Source organism: Saccopteryx bilineata, chromosome 4 (genome assembly GCF_036850765.1).
Source record: "Saccopteryx bilineata isolate mSacBil1 chromosome 4, mSacBil1_pri_phased_curated, whole genome shotgun sequence".
In the NCBI taxonomy this organism is placed as follows: domain Eukaryota; kingdom Metazoa; phylum Chordata; class Mammalia; order Chiroptera; family Emballonuridae; genus Saccopteryx; species Saccopteryx bilineata.
In genome coordinates, this window is record NC_089493.1 from 22511353 (window position 1) to 22535009 (window position 23657).

General features: G+C 39.0%; 1 protein-coding gene across 16 annotated transcripts in view; it reads right to left on the reverse strand.

The window, feature by feature from the left end:
- The window catches only part of NRXN3 (neurexin 3), a 1648091-nt gene that overhangs the window by 307049 nt on the left and 1317385 nt on the right, over positions 1–23657 (reverse strand). The window lies entirely within an intron of this gene.

A 23657-nucleotide genomic window follows, 5' to 3' on the forward strand; every position in this document is an offset into this window, starting at 1 on the left:
ATTGCCAAAATGCCATCTGCCCCCACCACCCCATCTTAATGGCTCTCTCCTCACTGTCTTCCACTCTATGAACGTTGTCACTTCAGAGCATCACTATTCATAAAAATGGCCTCTGCATATGCTTGTAGGTTCCCAAATTCCCCATAGAGAAGGGTCCTTATGGGACAACAATAGCTTAAAGTTCATCTCTTTCAGCTTAAGAGACAGACACCTCATGTAACCAACAAGGGAACTAACAATGTCAGTATAATTTGAAGCAAGATTTGGCGAGCTAGTGAACTGAATTTAAATTCAATACGTATCCAGTCAGTCCTCAGTGTGCTCAGTGTGAATGGTATCAGTAGCATTGCTGTTATTTGAAGGCCAATTTCTGGAGGCCATATACAAGGTATTGCCTTCATTTTGCACAGCGTTAAAAAAAAGTAATGTAGTGGGACACTGTTGTTCACAGTGATGCCTTCGGAGTAAAGATTATTGCAGCATTTGACATGACAGGATGTAATTACAAGCACTGATGTTTTATAAGAGCGTCCGATCTTCAGAAACAAATGGCTTAATTTCTCAAAACTCCAGGTGGAATGTGTATAGCCTTGTACAGGGCCTTCTCTACAGGAGGGGCTCTACTCACGTTCGTTGAATGAACAGAGGGGAATCAGATCATTAAAAAGAAAGTCAGTAAATTAGGGGATTGGTGGATCAATATTTGATTTCCAGCTGTAACGAGAGCTTTTCCTGGTGTTTTGCCCCTCTGTATTATTCTAGCTTGCCTGCAGTGAATGGCCATTTCTTCAAGTGCCCTCATTCCTCTCCCTGTCTGAGTCTGCTCCTCTCCCTACCGTAGAAGCAAATGAGCTCCAGCCTTTTAAAAGTTAATAATAAACACTCAGCCTGTCGGGCTTCGGCTGGGGTTATTGATGGGAAGTGGCTTGATGGAGAGGCCTTGCTCCAGCGATAAACTTGTATATCAGAAAGTAAATCTAGTAGAATAGAAAATCTATCCACCACTTGCACTAGCAGTTGGGAGGTTTATATTGAGAGTACAGATTCATTTTTTTTTAAATTCCAAGTAATTTTGAGTCTTCTTTCTTTGTACCCAATATTTTTATTCTCCCCATATCCCCTTCCCCCACGAAAAGGAGGTATTACATGTTTACTCTTGACAGTCACACCATTTTGCACGTACAAATAAATTTTTTATCTTAAACACTCAAACATCGTACATATACTAACACCCATATCAGACAAAAATCCTAGGGGAATGTTTCTTATTAAATGTAATTCATTAACTGAAACACAAAGTTTTTATTTTTTAATTGGTTTTACCCAGCAGTACCGAAATGAGTCTCAGGATTCCAGGAAATAATAATACCATTGATTATATTTCTGCTATAATACTGGCACATTTGTTCTATTTAATTTAAGCAAAACAATCATATGAGGAAAAGATTTTCTCCACTTAAGAATAAAGGAATCTATGGCTCAAAATCTTGTAACTTGCCAGAAGGGATACAGCTAGCAAGTGCCAGTGTAAGAGCGTGAACTCAGGTGTGGATTATTACAAGACCGTGACTTTTTCACTGGATACTGTAAGGTCAGTGGATAATGGGGGATGGTCACATGGGGAACCCAGACCTGCGAACTTTGCTAGGACCGCCCACAACCAAGTGCGCCAAAAGAGGCTTCACAGGAACCGTTTGGAAAAAGCGACCGTCTGCCAGCCAGTGAGATTTCACCACGTCATATTAGCTCGACTTCCCTAGAGGGACCCCTTTAAATATATCTCCCACGTGGTTTAATCCTTGCAACTTCCCTGGCCTCCATCTGGCCTCCATCTTTCTTTCCTTGGGGCCAGATAACCTCACCGGGCGGGATGCGTGCTCTGTACTCAATAAAGCCTTTTGCTATTCCACAGTTTGTGGCTCCGAGCCCTCTTCCTTCCTTCTCGGCAGGGAAAAATACCTTACAGATATCACACAACCTGTGCAGGCCACAGAAAAGTAGCTTATTGGTGTGGATGGAGAGGTTACACATTGCATTTGAGCATATTTTTAGCAAATTATTCTATTTCTTGATGTGGAAAAAAGAAATTATATACTGTCTCTAACTAGTAATCGGGAATGTGGTAAGTGAAATAATGGCTTCCCCGAATATATATGTAAAATCTGAGACTATGTTACCTTCCATGGTACAAAGGGGAATTAAGGGTGCTAATCAGCTGATCTGAAGATAGGGGGAGAGTATCCTGGATTATCAACGTGAGACCAATGCATCCACAGGGTCCTATTCCCTCTAATTTAGGCCAGTATTAATAAGGGGTGTTGTTAAGTCAAAACACTTCCATCATACATGCTGTGTACCCTTCCCACACTTGCTTACATGTTCTCTTAGCATTTTTTTTCTAACTATATCATGCATATTAATATAAAGCTCTCAATGAATTCAGAGATATCTCAAAAGCAAGGAGCTCTGCTTGCTTCATTGTAATGAATATTGTGCTATTTGTCTAGTGCCTGTTTAGTGATTCAGCCCTACCCCCAAGCACCATTACTGCTTAGTTATGGGAGCAGAACTGAGAGCTCCATTGTGCCCCATAATTCAGACACCCTAGCCCCATTGGGACACTGTGACATTGGAAAACTCTTTTCACTTGTATTGCCTATGTTTTTCATTTGTCTTCTCTTCTTGGGGTGAGATTAATTAGTTTCTAAAATTTGAGTCCACAGAGCTGCTCTACAGGTATTAGGAAGCAAAGAAATCAGACTTCAGGGTCCTTAGCTTGAGGTTATAAAATAACTGCCTACAAGGCAACTTGTTTGGCCCAGCCTACCAAGGGATTTCTTAAACACCACTGTTTAAAAGTTGGTCATTTTTTTTAATTTAGAAAATTATATTCAACAGGTGACACTGATCAACAAGAGTACACATAGATTTTGAGTAAACATCTCCACGTCATTTGGACAGCGCATTATGTTGTGTACCCAACACCCAAAGTCAAATCATCCTCCATCACCTTATATTTGTCTCTCTTCACACCCTTCACTCAACCACCTCCCCCTCCCTCCATACACCCTTTCCCTCTGGTAACCACTGCACTCTTATCTATGTCCATAGGTGGGATATAAAGTTGGTGAATTTAACATACGCATAAGATGCTTGGCTTCTCTTAAAAATGTGGCAAATCTAGACCCACATCCCCGAATTATCATAATAAGTGGGACCTGCATGGCCGTTGCCCCCTTTAATGGGGACTTATACTCTCCAGTTTCCCACCTAGCTGGCCTCACTCAGGGGCATTACCTGTCTGCTCCCTATAAAAATTTGAGTTTGCAACCTCTGTTTTCAATGTGTTCATCCACCTCTGCATCGGCTCCAAGTTTTCAAGGTCTAAGTTGGCCTGTGCCAAACATGGCATACCAGGCGAAGCCAGCCCTCTAGGAAGCCCTTCAATCACAGCCAGTGCGTGCTCCATTGCCCCGATACCTGAGGAGCACACATGGCCCACTGGCATTTACAAGGGAAGCCACAGGCCCCAGAATCTGCTAAAACATCCATCTCTCAATCCGGGAGCTCCAGGGACAAACAAGCTTGGGGGACACTGGGAAGCCTCACTGACCACCTCTCCCCTTGGCTTTGATCCCCAACAGAATAACCGAAAGAAAATAGGCTTTGGGATCTCTGCGTTAGAACAGACTGTATGTAACTAAACTGCTGATCAATTTAACAGGATGCTGGTCTATGTCACTGACGGTGCCAGAAGCTCCTGTTGCAACTGATAAGTGATATTACAGATGAAGGCAGAAATAATTTCTTCCTGACTTGAACTGGCAATCAGCCGTTGCCTTAGAATATGACAAATGCCCTGTGCTTATGATGGAACATCCCAGCGTTTAAATGTATGAATGATATCAGCCACCTCACTGTGCTGAGCAGTTTGCCTTGCTCAGAGTCTACAGAAGCCAGTATCTCGCTCGGGCTAATTATAAGTTAGAGGAGAAAAATATTTCCTTTCAGCTGACTGTCTCTGTCTTTAATTTTAGAGAGCCTGTCTTTCTCCTTGAGAGTGTGGGGGGTAGCCTCTCTTTTGTCATTTGTCATTTCCAGGAGCTATATCATATTATACTCCTTTTTTTTTTTTTCCTGGCCAGACTAAAAAAAGCACTTGCCTCTTTCAAGTTCCCTTGCTACAGGGAGGCTTGCTACATAGTTTTATTGGCGATTCCTGCCCTTTCAGTGGCCCTCTCCGATTTCTGCCTTCTTTTAGAAAGATAAATCTCTAACGGCAGAGGCTGTCTGTTCTGAAGGGACCTTTGCCAAGAGAGTGTTCGGGGCTCTTTCCCTTGTTTATTTTCCATTAAAGAGAACTACATTTGAGTCGCTGATCATATTTAAATAGCTGCAGTCCCCCAGGGAAAGGAAGGGAGAAGTCTTGAAAAAGATGGACCACGGGGTCTTTCTTCACAGGGATGGGGTCGGGTGAGTTTCTACGGAGAGATGAAAGGGAACGCTATGCCAACTGTTAGATAAGACAGCACAGCAGTCAAGGAGCAGTTCTGTTAGCTCCTCTTGTCTTTAAAATTGACGCTGTCTGACTGGTGGCTCAGAAGTAAATGAAGTCTGAAGGATGCTCCCGTAAGCAATGGCTGACTGCTCTCTTCAAAAAATATTCTGTGACTTTCATCGAGGCTCTTAAGAAATAGTCTGGATGTTTTGGTTGACATATTTCATTACAACTGCTGGACTTTCAGGAAGGTTGTTTTTATAGTTTGGTATTGAGAAGAAAACAGTAAAATGAGCAGCTCCTGAAATCTGGACAGTAACCTGGCACTCACCACTAGACCCTATTATTCTCCTACTGGACGTGAACAAAGGGCATAGAACACCAATCCCCAAACAGATCACTCTGAGACCATGTTCAAGTGAGACAACACCAAGCGACTTCTTAATTTTGTCTGTGCACAATCTAATTTCCACGCCTTCCCCTGTGTTCCCATAAAAGCCCTTGCTCTCCTTTATCCTGGCTATTTTAATATTACCATACTGTAATCCTTATTTATCTGTTTATCTCCAGCCTACCTATTAGGTAAGGATCATTATGTTTATCTCTTTAAGATTTACCTATGCCATGCCCGGTCCATAATAATTGGGAGGAGAATGAATGAGTGGATGAACAATTTCTTTTGTTCAGAGCACTGTTTCTTATTTCCTCACCCTTGAAAGTAATCCTTATTTCCTCACCCTTGAAAGTAATCCTGTTAAAGCATCTTCTACCCACTTAAGGGCATTTGGACTACACTAGGGGAAAATAAAATATTGCCAGAAACCTGGAAAGACTGCCTATATGTTCAGTAGAATAGTAATTGTCACAAAACAAAAACACAGAATCCTCCCATGAAGTACATTTCGGCACAAGCTGGTTGAGCTTTGGTTCATTTGGAGAACTCAAGGGTCACCATGTGCAGCAGGTATTGACAGGATTGCGTGGGTCTTATTTCCTATGCGATCCCACTGGGCTGTTGATAGCACACCTGCACACAACTAAATCTGTTACAGCCATTCTGGATGCATATCGTACCTTCTATGGCCTTGTTTTACTGGCACCCCTAACTCAACACGGTAGACCTGCCTTGGAAGTCTCCATGGTGTCCAAGAGAAACCAGAAGCTTTCTGTTCTTAAAGCCTTGGTGTCCCCACTTAGCAAGCTGTTCACTGAACTTCAGTGTTCTCAAGTCATTCTGATACCTTCCACAACAAGATCAAAATTGATAAAATATATAAAGTGACTTGTAATAACCCAATTCGTTTAAAAAACATATAGTACCTACTACTGAAAGCCCAAAGTACCTGCATCCTGATTCTGAAGATCAATTCAGAAGCGGAGAGGAAATTATCTAAAAATAGAGGAAGAAAAGCTCCTTCCCATCCTCGACGCAAAAGGCCCCAACCTTTTACTCTGGAGATTTCAATAATGAATTTCTATTTTAATTGACTCTGCAACCGATTCTTGCCTTGCCCTCCAAAACACGCTCTCTCCATGGTGCTATGCAGAAAGGAGCTTTTAAATCAGTCAGTGAGCATAATGAACTCCAATTTTCCTTCAACAAGGGCAAAATTACAAACGTGCTTTTCACTTCCAGACAATTAATTAATTTGTTTACACGATTTCCTTGCTTTGTTTTATTTCACAATTCCTTCCTCTCCACTTGCCTCATCTCAAGAATTTATTATTAACTTTTTCAGGTGTTCCTCCAGGGTAGAGCCAATTATAATTTAAGGGGCATTCTTTGCTTTAATGAATGTTGGATTGAGGGATGAAGGAAAAAAAATAGACCTCAATATGGTGTTGACAGTTTTCATTGCTACACCACACAGCCTTCCTTTAAATATCTTAAGATTACCTGTTAGAGGCCATTTCTAATATCAGTATCTAGAAAGGGATTAATGTTTCTTCCAGGGTGTCTGGCCACAGGAAATGCACGAGTGCTGTATGTTTGGGGACATACATGAACGTGCCCCAGAGGACCGCATAGTTTTCCTCTTTCCAGTGTTCTGGGACATTTCCTAATTTATTCTCATACAGATTGTGTACTTGCCCAAATGCTCATGGCCACTCTTCCATTATACACTCATATGTCAGTGTTTTCAATGGCTAATAAGCTACTCTCAGCAGGCAGGGTTTTATCATGCTTTTCTTTTTACTTGCAGTTTTTTTTTTTAAACATTGCCATGTTTTCCATTGATTTGGGGCTTTCTCATAAATCTGTGTTTTTAAACTCTGAAGAGAATTCACACAGGTTCCCGAAGGAGAGTTTTACTTTACAGAATGAACATAAAAAGCCATGCAAAGTTCTAAGGTCTGTGTCATTGAAAAAGTTCAAATAGAGTTTAGAAAGTCTCAATTTGAATGTTCGTTTATTTCTTCTATACATATAGTGTCCGGTATAGAGGAAGCACTGTGTCTCTAGAAAAAAATAAATGAAGTGTTAGGTTCTTTAGACACAAGACCTCTTTTAATTTATTAATTTGACATGATTATTAGTATTAGACCCTGGTACTCCAGACTTCCTTATAATGATGTATCCAGAGGTATTATTTTTACAAAAGCACCATATTCTGAAGCATATCATGTTCCAGCCCTGGCCACACACTGAACAGCTGACTCAAGTATGCCAGTCAGCATTAATACCAGTGGTCTGAAAGATGACATGAATAAGCCATTGGACTTTTATAAGTTTCAAAGTTTTCATCTGTAATAGGATGCAAGTACACTAGAATGATCTCTAAGCTCTCTTCCAGCAACAACATGACCTTGTAAGTCCCTTTATGATTTTCTCAGTAGGAGACAACAAAAGATGAGAGATAGAAGAACCCAAAAGTCCCTAATCCCAGGCTTTTCGCAGGCTTTCCCCTTAGGAAAAAAATGTGTAAAAAGAAGAAGCACACTCACATCTTAAGTATATGTATTAGATCTTAATTGCTACAAGTTATCAATTATTCTTAATTATTATGAAACATTAAGTAAGCTGAAGATTTTTAAATTGTTTCTCCAGCTCTGGCCAACTAGAACAGATTCTAATTATTTATCTTGTCTTTTGCATCTTTTTACATGTGTGGTCATTATTTGTTACTCATATAATTGACTATTAATAATTGCAATTATTATTGGTGTGTATCAACCTGACTTGGGGGGTAAGGAAATTTACATGTTTTGAACTTTACTGAAGATAATCCATATACCAGAAATTTTTTGGATAGAACACTGAATTTGTTGAAAGAATTTTTATTGTTTTTCAGATGCCAAAATATTCTTACATGAATGTGGAATCACCTGCCAAATGAAAGAGGTGGTGAGACAGTATATAATCTATTTTAGTGGAAAACAACATAACTTTCCTGACAAATATGAGATCTGCGCTGAACTAAGGTGAGCTCTTAAAAGTCAAAATCACACCTCTTCTAAATAATTGTGGGTAGTTAGAGCTGTTTCCTTTTGAAATGACTTTTGGTACTAGGGTCGAGGATGGCAGTTGGCACTGAATGAAACAAAAGTATCAGGCTGGAAACCGCCATCAGTCTGGTAAGAGGAGGCAGCATCGCATCTGGTTAAGAGCTTGGAGTTGGACCTCTTGCTCTGATATGAGCTCTACCACTTGCTAGCTAAGTCTACGCAGTCATGAGCAAGCTCCTAACGTTTCTCTTTCAGGTTTTTAGTCTGTGAAATAGTGATAATAACTGTCATTAGTCACCAGGAAAAATGCAAATTAAAGCCACAATTAGATATGACCTCATGCCCATTAGAATGGTCATCATCAAAAAGAGGAGATATAAAAAATGCTGGCAAGGAGGTGGAGTAGAGGTGACACCCATGCACTGACGGTGGGAATGTAAACTGGCGCAGCCACAATGGAAAACAGTATGCGGGTCCCTTCAGAAAATGTAACAATAGAACCACCATGTGAACCAGGAATTTTAATTCTGGGAGTATTCCCAAAAGAAACAAAAGACTAACTCGAAAAGATATCTGCACCCCATGTATAGGGCATACAATAACCAAGATATGGAAACTACTTAGGTGTTCATTAATGGATAAATCTCAGAACTTCCTATCTATCTATCTATCTATCTATCTATCTATCTAATCTATCTATCATCTAATCTATCCATCTAGCTATGTGTGTGTGTATATATATATATATACATTATATACATATATATATAATGGAATATTATTCAGCCATATAAAATGAGAAATCTCTCATTTTGGGACAACATGGATGTACCTAGAAGAAATTATGATAAGTGAAATAAGTCAAATGGAAAAAGACAAATACTGTATGATCTCAATCATATGTGAAATCCAATGAAAAAACAAAACACCAAATTTATAGAAAAAAACATATCCGATTTGTGGTTACCAGAGGTAGGGACTAAAAGGGAGAAGGAATTGGAAGAAACCAGGCAAAAGGTATAGAATTCCAGTTTTAAAATAAATAAATACCAGGAAGGTAATATATAATGTAATGACTATAGTTAACACTGCTATATAATATATAAGAAAGTTAAGAGAAAAAGAAAAAAATGTTATCTAAGGATACATTTTTTTCTTTTTTTGGTATCTATATAAAATAATGGTTTAACTAAACCTATTTTGGTAATCATTTCACAGTATATATAAATCAAATCATCATGCCATACACTTTAAACTTATATAGTGATGTGTATTAATTATTTTCAATAAAACTGGGAAAAATGAATAGATATGATATCTAACTCATAGGAGTTTAGTCAAAAATAAATAATCTAAAATATGTAAAGCATAAAGTATCATACATGGCATTTAGTAACCACTTGACAAATATAAGGAATTGTTATTATTTAGCTTTTTATAATGAACAGATGAAGACTTGACTAACTTAATTGAGACACCTCATACTTCAGTAGAGTTCAGTTACAGGTTTTCTCATTTTATGATTAAAAAAAAATTAGGAATAGATTGAATTGTTCCTAATTGGGGAGATTTTCAGGACTGCTAGGAAACTCCAGCAGACATACTATGCCAAAGGAAGACATACTGAGGCATGCAGAGTTGCCTCAAATGTACTCTTATTTATAAAGTCAACAAATACTTGCTAAAAGTGCCAATCATTTCAACAGTTCCTTCTCCAATTTCTGTGAAAATAATAACATACTTGGGGAAGAATAGAGATATGTGTAAGAGTAGACATGTTGGTACACCTGGATACATAGAACCACGATACTTCTCTACCTTTTTCACATGATGGCACATATAGAAAATGATAATCTTAGAGCACAGTGGAGTGAGCAGACAAGGCTACTACTCATGACTGACTATGACTGTCTAGATCATCTGGCCTCCTACCTCAACAGACCACCATGGGCTGAGAGGACAGCTGTCTCAGCACACTGGGTCTCATGTTGACATGTACTGGTTGGAGAGTTCTGGCTTTAGAGGCTTTCATGAAGGTCCAAGGCATGATATACAGGGTCTCCCAAAAGAGAAGAACTTTTGGATTTCTCATTTTCTCCTTAGACTTGCATAGTTTTTGTATAACTTAGTTTCTAAATATTATGATTACTGGACTATTTACATAACCAAATTTTAATAACAGTTAGAGCATTTTTGACACATGGTAATAGGATAGACCATGATGTGCTACAGTAACAAATTAGTCACCTGTAACTTAACACACACAAATACATACACACACACACAGGTTTATTTCTTGTGCATTCTAATGTTTAAATATATTTTATTTATTGATTTTTTAGAGAGAGAGAGAGAGAAAGAGAGAGAGAAGGGGGAGGAGCAGGAAGCATCGACTCCCATATGTGCCTTGACCAGGCAAGCCCAAGGTTTCAAACCGGCAACCTCAGTGTTCCAGGTCGACGCTTTATCCCACTGTGCCACCACAGGTCAGGCAATTGTTCATTCTAATGTTAATGTGGGATGATGCCCTGCCTACATCTTATTTAAAACTCTCTATAACACAAGCTCTCTAAATCTCAGAGATGAGATGGCAGGGAAAAAGAGAGATGGAGGAAAAATGGAGACAGCTCTAAACTGCAGCCTAGCAATGATGTGTTTCACTCCTGAGAATTTGCTCCAAATCCAACAGCAGTGGAAGCCAGGGAATGTAGAAGCATGCAAAGATAATTGGTGAGCAATTTCTTCCTCACTTAATCAAAGTTTTCTCAAGTTTTAGATCACATATTATGTTCTGATACCTCAGTAACTTCTATTGTTTTTCTTTTAGCAAACCATATCTCAAGCCAACACAAACTCAATAGGGAGGAGACCCACTAAGTGTAAAATATTATTGAATAAATATTTCTAGTTACTTGCCCTTGGAAAAGCTATTAGACTACATACCGTAGTCAGAACCCATCTCACAGCTTCAGTGAAACATCTTTGGTGGTTTTATTGATCATATGAAAGATCATGCCCTAGATATAAATAACCCTGTTAAGTTTCTTAATCCTAAATTCATATTGCTTTTCCTCTGACCTTATTGGTGTTTTTTTTTTAAAACCTCAATGCAGCATTTTATGAAAAATGTCATGGATATTTTACTATTTCCAACGCATGCTGCATAAAATGTGAAAAGTGACATAGGTTGAGCCATTCTGAAATGGAGCCAGAGCAGCCATTCCAGAGTAACAGATTTGTATGTTTTTCTTCTTTATATTCTGAACTGTTTGAACTGGTCCAGCATTTAAACAGGGCTAAATCAGCATTGTCTTTAAAACAATTGTTTGTTAGGCTAACAGGAAAGCAGGCATCTGACCAAAAGAACCAATGTTTATAAACTCTCTGTTTGGAGATAGAATCAGTAACCAATCATGTATAGCTAAAGAATAACAGTTTTGCCTGACCAGGCAGTGGCGCAGTGGATAGAGCATCGGACTGGGATGCAGAGGACCCAGGTTCGAAACCCCAAGGTTGCCAACTTGAGCGTGGGTTCATCTCGTTTGTGCAAAGCTCACCAGCTTGAACCCAAGGCCACTGGCTTAAGCAAGGCCTCACTGGGTCTGATTTAGCCCCCCCAGTCAAGACACATATGAGAAAGCAATCAATGAACAACTAAAATGCTGGAACAAAAAATTGATACTTCTTATCTCTCTCCCTTCCTGTCTGTCTGTCCTTATCTATCCCTCTGACTCTCTGTCTCTGTCAAAAAAAAAAGAATAACAGTTTTACAGAACCAACAGAAATTCCTTTCTTCTATTCAAGTAATGATACTACTTCCTTTTCTCATGAAAAGTAATTGCCCTCATCCTGTAATCGAGTCACTATTTGAGTTTCTGCCTGAATCTGTGCTCCCCAAAATGCAGTTGTTTAATCCAAATAAATACCTGTTGCTTCTCATTTTGGCTATTTAATTGTAGATTAACAAAAATTACCATACTCTAAAACTCTCACAATATTAGCCCTACTCACCCTTTTCCTACCTGGATGTTATGACACGTAATATTCTACTATCAATGGATATATCTCAATGCCCTACCCTTCCTGCCTTAAATTAACTTCACAAGGTTAATTTGGTGAAAGATGATTAAATGCTTTAATTGAAGCTTAAGTCCAAGGCAACTAACTCCATGTCCTCCACTGAACAACATTCTCCTTTGAATCAAAGTCTCTGGACTTAGAGATTGCATAGGGCAATCATACCCTTGTTTCTACAAAGCTCAAAAATTAGGCTATGAACATAAAATTAGCTGAACTGATGCGATGGGACTTTGCCACTTCAAAGGGGATTGGGAAGGAGGCTGAGTACAGCTAATTAAGCTGTGTATTTAAATACAATTGCAATAAATGGGACTGGAGGGTTGAATTCTTATCTATCTATGTTCTCAATGCAAATGTTAGGACAGTGTGACATTTCTATAGGGAGATAAAGGAAATGGTTCCCAAAGATAGAAAACTTTAATAAAGATAGCTCTTCCTGTTTCTGTGAGAAAAATAGACCAGATCTAAGGGCTACTCATTTTAGAGGGCCAACTTTGATTTATGTTGTTGCTATACTATTTCCCATCAATTTGAAGGTAAAAGGAGCACAATAGATCATTTGATAATAGTGCTATACCTACAAGACCCATTTTCTCTTCTGCAAAGAGTCCTAGCACAAAATTATTTTGTTCACTGGTAATAAACTGCTGACTGTGTAAAGAAGTGACAATCCTACTTCCTCTCCTTGGTTTCATACTAGTTCTGCTTGACTTGTTTTTTTTTCTTCAATCATAGTTAAAATTTTGAATTAAAAAAAGAAAGAAGGGGAAGAAGAAAGGGAGGAAGGGAGGGAGGGAGCAGGAGGAGATAAAGAGAAGAAAGAAAGAAAGAAAGAAAGAAAGAAAGAAAGAAAGAAAGAAAGAAAGAAAGAAAGAAAGAAAGAAAGAAAGAAAGAGGGAGGGACGGAGGGAGGGAGGGAGGGAGGGAGGGAAGAAGGAACTTATTTTTCTTAAATATGGAGAGCAGGAAAACCCAGCAGGAGGAAGCATCAGTGCCTGTGTACAGAAGGGATGGGAAGAGCGTTTCCTTCCCAGTCTGTGTTCAGGAGCCTTCAGAAAGGACCAGTGAAGCATCCTTTCATGGGTCCCTGTGTGTTCACTCACGTATGTGCACCAACCCACACACATACACTCCTCAGGAGATATAATTTAAATGTTTAAATTGCAACTGAAATATAATAATCCCACCTAATTTTTCATACAAGGTTGATTTCTTTTGTTTTTGTTTTTATTTAAAGCCTCCATTTAAATTTGTCTATGTGAATGCTGCTGCTTCTTCCACACACCAGCCTCCCAGTAACTGGACTAAGGCTTTCTGGGCAAGGATTATGGGTGGGGTAGGAGAAGGAACTTTTGAGCAAATGTTTGAGGGTTTGGGGATGTGCAACTCTATTTACAGGGAGAGATGCTAATCAAATTAACTGAGGGACCTTCTAAATGTGCTAATTTCGAAAGTATATTAAAAGTATTTTAAGGTATTTCCTCTTCCCACCCCCACCTTGTGGACACAATAAAAGAAATCATGAAAATACAATTTAAAAGCAAAATGAAATGCAATGGGTTAACCGTAAATAATACTAAAACCAACAGTTACTGGGAGTTCTGTTTGCTCATGCCGTGATAATGAGCACAGGTTGGCAGTTTTCAATTTGGCTTGGCGTCACTCTGCAGGCTGACAAATTAGCTTCATTTCTATTTGATTTGACTCAAGAATCAGGGGGATAAAAATGCACATGTGCGCATGCACACACATACAGTTTTCTGTCAAAAGTCTCTTTAGACCTCATTCTGCTTTGCATGCTTTCCTGCAAATGACTGGCAACGACATTTTAGAAAGAGCTTTATTTTTCTAGCAAAGTCTATGTGAATTTCTATCTTTTAGAGTCTTTTGAGCTTTAAAGTTTATAGTTTACTACTTTCTCACTCTTGAAAAATTACTATTTCTGGTAAGACAGGTGGTCTAATATTCCACTGTGTGACAACCATATTTTCTTCTTTCTCATTTACCTGGGAGATAATCCTCTGGGGTAGTAGGTGCTATGCTGGCCACGTAACACGTGTGTCTGCATTCCTGACTTTCTGAAGAGTCGACTGAGGCTGACATATATTAAATAACTGCAGGGTATGATTTTTTTTTTTAGGAGAGAGGAAGTTCGAATTTAAACCAAGGTCACTGTGACACCAAAGCACAATTTTTTCACTCTGCCCCACTCACTTTTTGATGACAGAGCATACTGTATTAAACATTAAGCTAAAAAAGAAGGGGAAAAATCATGCATTTTTTTTCCCACCCACTAAGGCACAACATGTTTAGAAAAGCCTATTTGTAGTATCTTTTGGTCCTCTTGTCTGTCAAGTAATTTTCTAGATTTACTAAAACTTGAAGCACTACAGTTTCTTCATGAATTTTAGAAAACGCTAAGGAATCAAAATCACTTGTAATCTTACCACTCACTGTCCACATTTAAGTTTTTATATATATCCTCCCACTAATTTATATTATATATTATATATATATATATGCATATCCTTCCACTATTTTTTCCACTGGAGACATACTCATACAGAGATATTACTAAATAGAAACTTTTATAACTTGCTCTACTTCTTGCTGCATATTTTATGAACATCTGTTGATAGAATTAAATATTAGCCTAAATTTTATTAAATTATTCTTGTAAAATATTATATTGAAAAGCATAATATATATTTATAATACCAGAAAGTTTAATCTTTTCACTCTCTCCTTCTCTTAAAAGGAGATGATAATAACAACTACTGTCCAGTCAACTAGAAGGATTATCTGGGCCAGCCAATGTTTTTCTGAATAAGAATGTTCAAGAGCAACTATAATGAGCATCCTGATGACTAAAACTGTGCCTGCTTCCACGGTTATTTCTATTGGATAAATGCCTCAAAGCGGAACTGTAAGTTAAATGCAGAAATTGTTTAAAAGCTTTTATTGGGGTTTTCACGTTTTCTAACAGGAAGATTGTAGTGATTTCTAACCCCACTGGCAACATATGGGAATGTGTTATCCTGGATTATTGCCAGCATTGGGTTTTATCTTTTACTACCGCTGCTGCTACTATTTTTAAATTTCTAATATGAATAGGCAAAAAACAAACAAACAAACAAACAAACAAAAAACCCACACACCAAAATCTCCTTTTTATCTACCTTTATAATGATAGCATTTATTTTTTACACATAATTTGTCACAACAGTTTACTATCTAGAGATTTTCTCTCTCAACAATGTTTTCCCATACTATTCTTTCTCCTTGAAAGATCACTTTCCATTCACAGGTTCTCAAGATTTTGAGATCTTCTGCAAAGCCTCTCTAACTACCATCCCCAATCAGAACAAACTTTCCCCTCTCAAATCCTAAAGCAGTTAATCTTTCAGCCTTGTGGCATCTCCAGTTTTGTTGTTGTTGTAAATAGTAGCTTGATTTTTGCATTAACTTTCCTTTGCATAGGCTTTTCTTTTGTTTCATGACTCAGGCATCTAATGGGTGTAGTAGATTGCTTGCATTGACAATTCTGTAAGTATCTACCATGTTTGTTGCTTTCCTATCCTTCTTAGCTATACATTGTGATATACATTTATTGCCTTGTTTATTATTCTCTCCCTCATTAGATTCTAAACTCTAGAATGTCAGGACTTGTGTCTGTGTAAAACATCTGCCTTGCTCTGTGCCTGGCATACGGTAGCCCCCTAATAATTTTTTGATGTTGGTTGAATTAGAGGAATAATTAATTTATCATGAAAATAATATCCCTTTCCTGGGTCCTAATGAATACATGACCATGAGCAAACTTCTTAGGGCTAGATGAAATCAGTGCTAACAACACACAAAAAATGTACAGTTGAATGAATTCATTTTTTTTCATCATGAATTGGATTAATAGACTACATAAACCAATAGTGCTAACAGTTGTTTTTTTTCCCCAGTAATGACCCTTTGCCTTTTTCTGTGTAAAGCAAAAGTAACTTGCAACTTCAGAGGTGAGACCCAAGCTCAGGCCTGAGAAACTTCTAAAGCTATTTCCTTTATTATCATTTCTTATCCCACAGTAGCCAGACCCTCGGCTCCTCCCCAGTCTATTCAAAATATGTTTAAGTTAACTCCTTTCTTGCATCATCCAGAACTTCTTTTGAGCAATCTCCTCAATTAGAAAGGTAGAGAGCGTTTCATAAGCCTGCCCTATTCTCTGCCCATGACAATAATAAACCACTTTCAGTCTGTCAACCCAGCACTTTTTCCCAGCACTACGTTGACTTAAAACTTTTATAATGTGCATAAAAGGGAGGTTGAAGGCAATAAAACTTAATGTTAATGATGGGAATCTAGCAGTCAACACCACTCCCTCTCCCCACTTCACAAATCAAGTGCAATGCTAGAAGGAAAATGAGCATCAATGCATTGTAACCAGGACACTTAAAAGCTGACCTGGAAGAGCTCTACTGTGATTCGGAAAGGGTATATTTTAGTCTGAGCTGACTGATGCATTTGTGGGGGGTGGTTGTGGGTGCATTAATTTTTATGGCTGCCAACATTAATAAGTGTGTGGCTTAGGGAAAAATAAGTTTCTTGAGTGTTTGGTTTCAAGAAAAACGAAGTGGGATTCAATATGATCATTGTAGGAAATTCTCTGATCATGGGTGGGAGATCTGAACATCCCCCACCCCTCAAAGCAAGTATAGAATAAGATACAGCACTTTTTTAAGTCTCTCTCACACTAGAACTAGCACAAATAATTGAATTTATATATAAAGGAAGAGGGCCTTTGCTAGATGGCATTTACAAATGTCTGGAAACCCTTTAGATCAGTGGTTCTCAACTTGTGGGTCGCGACCCCGGCGGGGGCAGAACGACCAAAACACAGGGGTCACCTAAAGCCATCAGAAATACATATTTATTATACAATAAATTTTTAAATAAAATATGTATTATACAATACATTTTTAAATAAAATATGTATTTCCGATGGCTTTAGGCGACCCTTGTGTTTTGGTCGTTCGACCCCCACTGGGGTCGCAACCCACATGTTGAGAACCGCTGCTTTAGATGGCCATTGAGGAGCCACTGAGCCACTTCACCTGCAGGTGTTGTAAAGTACCAAAAGCTACAGAATTAATAATAATATTTTGGGAGGCTTGAGAAATATTTTGTTGATTTGGGTTAAGATGTGCAGAGAAATTGTGAGAATAGTCTCTATACTGTGTGATTGGCATAGTCAGGATGGCCTTGGCATTTTATTGTAAATGCAAAAGGGAGGAAAACATGGATCCCCAGACATTCCACCATGCCTGTGGGGAAAAGGGTGAATGGCTAGCCAGGTACAGTGAGAGAAAAGCCAAAATAAACCTTTTCTCATAGCAATGAGCCATTTGCGGGCATTTGTCCCCACCGAAACTACCTCTCCTATGTAAATGCGTGTGGTTAAAACGTGTGACTCAGGACAGAGAGATAGCAGATGAACACTAGATAATATAGCAATGCTTTTTAATATGTAAACAGACATCTTTCTACCATTGTGTTGGCTTGTAAACTTTGTTTTCCCCAAAAGGATGTATGGCTTGCAAATTGAACGTGGTCCTATCATGTTAAAGGACATATGACTATAACCAATAGTGGTAAGGGGCTCCTAATTACAATTTTTGCTTCTGTACTTCCCACTTACAAAACTATAAAAACCAAGTAGAACAAAGGGCTGGCGTACTTTCCTTCAAATTCTGTGGGAGCAGCCGCCACTTGGCCAAGCTAGACAATAAAGCTTTGATGTGTAACCGACAGACCTTGTTCCTGTTTTCAATGTTTCGGGTCCCTCCAAATTAGGCTTAACAGCCATGAAGGCTGATTGTAGATCTATTTTGACAATGTTCTTATCAGAAATATTTTTCGTTGGCTAGAATCCTAAAAGTGGTCTTGGATTCCTTTATCATTAATCAACAGATTCTTTGTTCAAAACTGTTTTAGGCACTGGAGAACTGTCTGAAAAAAGTGGAAAATGGACATTTCATGCCTAGAAAATTAGTTTCTTACTTAGAGAAAGAAGGCCCACTGACAAAGTTCTCCACTCTTACCTCTGGTAATGAGTACAAGACTTTACTGAAGGCAGACTCTGTGGTCCTGGAGCAACGGCCTTACACTTGACTGCTTCTCTTAGAAATTTAGAGGAAAAGACAATCAAGATGAGGTTGATTCCCTGCTTCCCAAGTTCTTCTTCAGTGCAAATAATAAGGGAACCCAAGAGTTGGAAATTTGGCTTTAATAGTAGCTTTTAGTTGTAATCAACAGGAAATTATGTGAGAGTTAGGAAATAGGTAATTTGCTTGCTATTTTCTTTCTCTTTTTTTGTGTGTGACAAAGACAGAGAGAGGTACAGATAGGGACAGACAGATAGGAAGGGAGAGAAATGAGAAGCATTAATTCTTCGTTGTAGCACGTTAGTTGTTCATTGATTGCTTTCTCATATGTGCCTTGACCAGGGGGCTCCAGCAGACTGAGTGAGCCCTTGCTCAAGCCAGTGACCTTGGGTTCAAGCTGGTGAGCTGTGCTCAAACCAGATGAGCCCGTGCTCAAGCTGGCACCCTTGGGGTTTCAAACCTGGGTCTTCAGCATCCCCATCTGACACTCTATCCCCTGTGCCACCACCTGATCAGGCTTGCAGTTCTCTCTTAATGACTCCCTGGCCTTCCCCTTTGAAATGCAGTAGAAGCAAGCGCTTGGGAAGAGCCCGAAGATTGAGAAAGAAGATGGCCAGTCTAAACTACTCTGTCTAAGAGCAATGTGAAGACAGAGGGTCCATTGTCTCAAGAACAGAGCACCTTGCTACCCCTTGTCTACATGACTAACTGCATGGACATTGCCTCTTGCATCATTACTAATAGCCCCTGAACCCTATCAAAAAGAGTCAGCACAGTGAGAGTGTTAAGGCAGGTCTTTGGACCTAAAGCCCATTGTCGTCTCAGGTTGCTGGCAATTTGATTAAAGACACTCATATTCCACTCAGTCTTAATCAATGTGATTGGCTATGCAGTGATGGGCAACTCGAATCCCAGCTTGTTTCAGTAACACAAACACAAAAGATGTCCATGAACAAGTTCCACTGAAAATATTATGCCTTATTTTTCTTCTTAGGTCTTTCCTTTTGATTGCTGAGGGCCTTATACAACATAGGCAAGGCCAGGACTCTCATCTGCAAGGTAGTTTTGTCAAGGGAATTCTCATTACCAATTATTCAGACATTACTTTAAATGTGCAGCTAGGCAGTGGTGGGTTCTAACCAGTCTCAGTATAGGCAATACCAGAAGGAATAGAAGAAGCTTCCATAGCAACTGGCCCCCCTGAAACTTGAGGGAGCACAGATGTGATGGCAGCACTTGAGATCAAAGAACATCACCATATGACAAAAAGGTTCTCTACTTTATAAAGACATGAAGAAAAGGCTAGTGAATCTGGTTATTCACCTGGTCTGGGTCTAAAATAGATTCCTGTGATTTGAAAACTAACTCAGTCTCTCTTAGCCCCTAAATCCCAACTATATTTCTTCCCTTCATTACCTAAGTCAGATTAAAATATTTTATAAAATGCTAGGGCTTTGAATTCTAATAATTCTATAACCAACCTCTTTCTCCCTCTCTCTTTATCTCTCTCTCATTTTGTCAACAATAATGCAATTCCTGAAATGCCAACTGAAAGCAGGGCTATGCATGTGTAGCCTCAGCTGTCCTGAGAACTGAGTGCCATTTATTCCTTTAATAGAAGTGGAAGAGAGGCATTTTACTTACACAGTAATTGGAACCGATTTTTTTTTCCCCCATCACTACATTTTCAGAGAATTGGCTTGTTAGACAGCATGGTGGACAAAATCAATTAACATCTTCCAAAACAAAGCCTGCCTTATCTACTTTGTATGCAAACATGGCAAGAATCAAGCTGAGACCCTATTAAATCCTTGCTCCTTTCGGTAACAGCTCTCAACATGAGAATAAAGAAGTGCTTGACTATTAGTCTACAATATATTTTTTTATTTTGTACTTGCTGAAAATAGCTGTATTGAAGGGATTATGAACTATGGCTACTTGAAAATTGCCTTAAGGAGATGGAAGAGATCAGCAGTAAACCATTTTCTAACTGTAGAGTTTAACCACTGTTGGTCCAGCAAGCGCCCACATAGTGAATATGATTTTGTTTTCTATCCTAATGGAAATCTCGCAATCTAGTTTCCAATAGTGCTATTCAACTAGAAAGGAAAGCAAGCAAGAAAGCAATGACAAGACAAGAACAAAACTGAGATTCCAGTTGGCTGTCTGCTAGTCACTGTTTCTATGATGCAAGGAAAATTTGCCTATAAAGGCATGTTTTGCATATGGTTGACTGAAGATAAAAAAGCAATATGGGGCCCTTGACAACATCACTTTAAAATAGTATTTAATACAAAAAGTGTGCTCCAGCTGAAACAAGTTAACTCTGGCAGCTTTAGCATAAGTGACATACGGTAAGTCTGCAAGAAGCTTGAAATGAAAGACATAGGAGAAAGCTCCCATGGGCATCTGGGGAAGAGACTGTTTTAGAACTCTAGTGACTATCAGCTTCATTTGTGAAGGTATTCATGGCATCCTTGTAAGAAAGAGACTTTACAGAATACAAATATATATTCAAGAACTATAATACTGTTTTCTCTTCTTCAGTGAGTCACTATCATTTTATCTTTAAAAAATGATGACTAAGGCCCTGGCCGGTTGGCTTAGCAGTAGAATGTTGGCCTGGCGTATGGAAGTCCCAGGTTGGAAACCCGGTCAGGGGACACAGGAGAAGCAACCATCTGCTTCTCCACCACTTCTCGTCATGCAGCCATGGCTCTGGTTCGAGCAAAGTTGGCTCTGGGCACTGAGGATGGCTCCATGACCTCACCTCAGGTGCTAAAATAGCTTGGTTGCCAAACAATGGAGCAGAGAGTCAGAGCATAACCTGGCAGGGGCTTGCCAAGTGGATCCCAGCTGGAGCACATGAGGGAGTCTGTCTCTGCATCTCTGCCTCTCATTTAATAAATTTTTTTTTTAAATGATGACTAAAATATCCTTAGAAAATTAGTATTAACACCATAATCTATACAGGGGGTAAATGCTAATTTTCTAAATAAAATTTTAAAAATTAATATAAAAAACATTAATGCCAAGAGCAAATATGGGGAAATAACTTAATAACTCTACAATGTAAAAAACTTTTTTATAACTAATTCTCAAAATATAGACACCATAAACAAAAAGTCTGTTAATTCCACCTTATGAAAACCGAAAGCTCAGGAGCAAAGCAATAAGCATAATTAAAAGGCAAATAAATACCAGGGTAGAGCGAGAAGACTGGTCACCAGTCACAGAGAAAGAGTTAGTCTTTTCATTAGAAATCAATTTTAAAATACCCAGTAAACTAATACAAAAGTGAAAAATATATCAATAGACAATTCACACACACACACAATTAAAAATGGCTCTTAAATAGCTATGATAAGAAAGAGAAAATTAAAACAGTGCTGAAATGTAATTTTTCATACCAGACTAGTAAATTTCCAAAGTTTGACAATGCACTGTATTGTTAAGGTGTGAGGGAAACACTCATTCATTGAGGATGGGCTGTGAATTCGTTTCAAGTTTATAAAAGGCAAATTGGCAATACCTGTTGAAGTTACAAATGCATATATGCCCTAGCCTTGTAATTCTACTTTTAAGAATGTCTCCTACAGGTATACCCAAATATGCATAAAAATTAGCCATGTATAAGGTTAACTCTAATGTTACTCGTAATAGCAAACAACGAAGGAACAGTTAAATAAATGTGGTATGTTCATGCAATAAAACATGATGTAGCTAAAAAAGGAAAGAATAAGATAGTTCTCAATATGCTGATATGGAAAGACAGCTGAGCTACATTAAATGAGAAAAACAAGACAGACAGCTGCATTTACAATATGCATCTTGTTTAAAAGGAGATGCAATGAGAACATATGCAGGTATTTGCTTTTATGTGTACAAGAAAACTGGAAGCACACAGAACCAGTAAGTGGTTGGCTTCTTGAGCAGATGAGGGACAGAGTGGAAAAGCACATCAATTGTTATTCTCTTTCTTTTTTGCCTGTTGCAACCATATTATTATCTATTCAGAAATTTAGCAAACAGATTAAACACTAGAAATCTTCCATCACCATACATGAAAAGAAATTATAAAAATTCAAATTTCCCCAAGATGAACACACATCTGTCTATCCAGTCTCTCATACCTTGAGCCTCTCTAAGCACTCCCTGAGTTGAGCAGGCAGTCGCAATTGGAACTTTCAATCATGTTTACAAACTCTTGCGTGAACAGAGAGAACCTGGGTCCAGTATCTACTCTCAATCTGCCCAGAGCAGTAATTGAGGTCGCCCGGAAAACAGGCAACATTAACTTGGCTATAAGCTGGAGGACTTCTGACCCTGGAGGCTCTGTGCCATTTGCTCTGACTCTAGTACTCTGGTTCTCTTTGTGCCATTTGGAGCAGGCCAGCCAGCTCAAGCTCCACGTGGAAATCAACCTTCATTAGAAGGTACACTAATGACTTAACTGATCTAGAAAGACCTATGCTGTCCAAGAGGCCCGGCTCACCTGAGTTCTGAGATGTCTGTAAATTCAAATAAGTTTCTATTTCTCTTGCGGCAGTGTAGCTTGAAAGGTCAGATTCTTACAAGGCACTTTCCCTGTTGCTTCAGCTTTACTCTTAGCTAAGCATTTCTTTGCCCAAATGTGTGTTTTTGAGTTTGTCACTCTGGATTTAAACACATAAATCCCCTGGAAGGGAAGAAAGAAGCCTCTTTAGGCAGCATATGTGTTTTGTGACAAGCTAAACAATGCTACCCATATCCTGCTATGGTTTTCCTGGGGAACTGATGCAGAATTGCTCACCTATCTGTCAAACTGTCATTATTCATTAACGGAAAAAAGAGTTCCCCCTTTTTTCATACTTGGAACACCTCAAGGGTCTCGAAGGGGAATGGTTAAGATTCTTGATATACAGAGAAGGAATTCTGAAAGTAAAACAGACAAACTGAAAAGAAGAGGAAGAAAAAGGGGAAGCGAATGGTGTAGAAGAGGAGGAGGACAGGGTGGACAGACTTGATTGTAAGCACATATAGGAAACGAACTCTTATTATCAGGGACTGTGTAGGCACACTGATGCAGCATCTTCTTTCAAAGAAAAGCCTGTTGCCTCACCTCCTAGGAATGCTGTCAGCAGGTGGCCTATGGCTGTCACCTTCTTCAAGGTTAGCCTCGGTTGCAGTGTCCCTTCTTTCCCACAGCGCTCCACTTCCAGTAACAGCCCACATCCAGAGGCTCATCCTTGCAAGGGCACACAAAGCTGGTCTTTTCAGCCCAACTTGGGACAATTACGAAGGACATCCTGTGAGGCTGGCTGAGGCTACCATTCTCACCTTTTTGCTCAGCCCCATCCACTTCCGCTCTCTCTCTTCCACAGGTGCCCAGCTCCAAGACACTCCTGAGTAAATCTTGCACGCTAAACTCAAAGAGTCCACTCCCCAGGGAGTCCAGCCAGCAAAAGCCAGGGCTCTTCCATCCACCTTCCTCCATC